The sequence below is a fragment of the Cucurbita moschata genome, unplaced genomic scaffold (genome assembly GCF_002738365.1).
Source record: "Cucurbita moschata cultivar Rifu unplaced genomic scaffold, Cmos_1.0 Cmo_Scf00054, whole genome shotgun sequence".
NCBI lineage: Eukaryota > Viridiplantae > Streptophyta > Magnoliopsida > Cucurbitales > Cucurbitaceae > Cucurbita > Cucurbita moschata.
In genome coordinates, this window is record NW_019268570.1 from 17614 (window position 1) to 21213 (window position 3600).

Sequence of the window (3600 nt, forward strand, 5' to 3'; positions counted from 1 at the left end):
AAAAAAAAAAAAAATTGAGTTAAAGACCATAAAAGTTTAAAACATGTATACTTAAATTAATTGGTGAATGACATAAGTGTCGTTAATCGAAGATGAGCTTTGTTAGTACTGAGATGTAGAAAACTTTCTAGCTTAATAAGGCTTGAAAACTATATAAAATAATAATAATAAAAAAAAAAAAGGGAAAAAAAATAATAATAATACAACCGCAATTATGGAAGTTGTGAGATGATTTAAAAGTATCGAGCCACAATTTGGATGAGGTATTACGATCATGGTCAAAATTGTAGAGGTATATGGAGAGGGACTATGGTATAAGATTGTCAAGGTACCTTAAATTTAAGAAACCATGATTTAAGATGAACTTGAGCGGGAGACACACGAGGATTAGAGTGGGACATTGTCTCTAAATCAACTGGAAGTTTTGTAGTAATCCTCCTTAAGGTATACGAATGCATTCAGGAAGCTCAACATAAACAAATTGTTTTAGAAAATTACCAATCAATTTTTCCTAGCAATGTCAACCTAGTTAAAAGGTATCACTATAGTTAAAGTTTCAAAGCTGTCATTTTAAGTTTGATTTTCAAGTATCCCAAGTTTTATGGCATGTGAGGATATCCACCATGCTTATATAATAGCAATTGTTATAAGAGAATTTTGTTAAGCCCATTTTTCATAGTACAAGGCATTGAAAGGGTTGTGATGTCGTTCCGTTATGGTTATAGGAGCATTAGTTTTGGGTTGTACTAGATAAGGTATACCAAGAGAAAAGCCCATTTGACAATGTTTCCAATGAAAGTTTCCAAATCCTCAAACTCTAGCTTGACCACAAACCAAATACATGAAGTCGTTCGTAGATCTATGTGATTTACCAGTGCATTCAATTTGCATTGGGATAGGGTGGAGTTCTTAACCAGTTTCATGTCATGATTTTGACTCCAAAAATTTACTAGAATTGGGGTAGGTAGCCAAAAGAGAAGAAGTATTACAAATTTCTTGATTTTGAATGGGAAAATAGGCAAATTTGCATATGGAATTCAGCTACAAAGATGAGACATTAATGATGAACCAAATCAAGTGGACACAAACAATAACGAGGAAAGGAAAACAATTTTTTCTTTCTTCTTAATTATTAAAAATATAGAGAACGAACAATTTTAATTGAAAACATTCCGCTAATGAATTCCCTGGGAACTTCTATAGTAAATGGACTATATAGAATTGTGATCCGTCAAATATTGCAAAGCCTCGGTATCTATTACCTTTCAGAATTGAACTATAAAGAAATTTCGATCTAAATCGGCACCAAAATATTTGATTGGGGAGGAAGATTAGAATTAGAGATTGATCGAGAAACAAAGGTATGAAGGCGTGCGAGTAGGAAACAAAAAATATCTATTCTAGTTCTATCATCAGCTATGGGTTCGAATCTTAAGAGAAATTATCGAGAAGGTTTCTACCCTGAAATTTTTCATGGTCTTTCTTTAATGGTAAGGAGAGGAAAAATTTAGATCAAAAGAAAGTGACATTTTGGAGTTTTACCAACAATCTTCTTGTGTAGGCGGAGATCCCGTATTTTAAAATGAGATTTTGAGGACGTATGGACAAACAGGTCAATTAGTGAACCTTTAGCTAAGTATAGAAAATTTGATTTGGAGAACAATGTAAAGCAGAAACTAGTAAAATTATTGATCTAGTAGATGGAATCATAGTATTAAAAAAAAAAAAAAATGAGGAACTATGTAAGTTTTCCAACCTTAGTGTACACATGAACATTTATTTCAATGAAGTGCCAGAACCACAACCCTTAGATGAATTATGTTGTCCACGGAATTTTAGAAGAAGACCCAATATGACATGATAAGGCTATGTACGAAATTTGGTGACCATTAGGTTATGATAACGGGCTAAACCAAGTGTAGGTGTAAAATGACTGATGACCAAAGTGACCTCTAAATGACATGAAATTTGACGAGGAGCCTTATATCATGGTGTATAGGGATTACACAAAGTTACAAGGCCATTAGAATATGTTGAAGAATTAAACCAAGATTTGGGGGTAAATGACCAAAAGACCCTTTTGGAGTATGAATTAAGATTTAAAATATCTAACTATCTGACCAGACACCTTATAAGGATTCAAAGATTTTATGAATGCAAAGTGATAGACTTGTGAAAGTTTTATGCATGCAAATAAATATTATGACTCATACGAATTAAAGTATACTTGTTAAGAATTTTTACTTAGTGGAACTTGAAGACTTAACAGAGAACTCTTAGAATAAGGACCCGAGTTATTCCAAGATTAAAACACTTTCGAGGGCGAAAGTTTCTTTTAGAGGGATATAATGTAATAGCCCAAACCTAAATAAAGAAATAAAGAATAAAAATAATTATAAAAAATAGTTAAAATTATAATAAAAAATAAAAAATAAAATAAATTAATTAATTAATTAAAATAAATAAATTAAAAAAAAATAAACCTTTCCCCATCTCTCTCCATTAACCTCTCATCCCTTCCCACAATTATCTCTCCTCTGCCCATGTACGCTGCAAAAAAAAAGAAACAGAAAACCTGACAAAAAAAAAGAGAGAAAGAAACAGAAAACAATCATCGTCAGATTTGAGAAGAAGTATTTGAACAGATTGCAGATTTAGAGATTTTTGTCAGTTATTACGGTAAAATTCTATATCAGAACTCCTTTTCCTTTGTAGTTATGCTTATAAGAAATTAATTTAGGATCAAATCTTCTTTCCTATCTTACCGTATGTAATAATCAGATCTCATGTTCAATTAATTAGATTTTTTTTAGCATCGGAAGTTATAGGAAATAAGGTTAGAATCAATATAATTTTAGCTGTCAGATCCATAAATCTGTAAGATAGGAGCCAAATTAAAATTGGCCAATAATATCGGTTTACATAATGAAAATAAATATAGAATTAGAGTAATATCTTATTTACAGATGTTTACAAAACTGAGAATCAATTTACAGAATGGGAATGAAAATAATTACCATGAGGGAGGCGGGAAGATTTGTTAAACAGAATTTAAAAATATAACAGGAGATATCAGAGGGCATGAAATTAAATTCTGTGTAACAGTAAATATCAGAATTTTAACAAGGTAAATTAGAGAAATAATTGTATAGAGTTCAACTTGAAATTGATGTCATGAACTCATATAGGTTGACTCGGATTTAAAAGGAAGGAATCGAACTTTCATTAAGGATATATTTGTGACAACAACTTAAGCTAGCCAGGTAAGTGACCTTACTATCGGCATGGTTATATTTGATGTTGACACGTGCCCTGTGGTTCGGCACGCGTCATATATATTGATATGTGTGAATTGTCTGTGGATCGATTTGCTTCCTATATGTTATGTTATGCTATATAATATGTGGATTGTATGATAATAATTATGGTACGATGTGCTCTAGGAGATGTTTGAGATAGGATATGAGAAGGATGCACAAAACAAAATGTAACGATAGGAGTAAGATACGTTCACGAAACGTTAGGTTAGGTTACATACCGGAGTGCTATGGATAGGAGAGATTGATGAAAGAATACGGTTAGGTTATGGGTAGAAAGGGG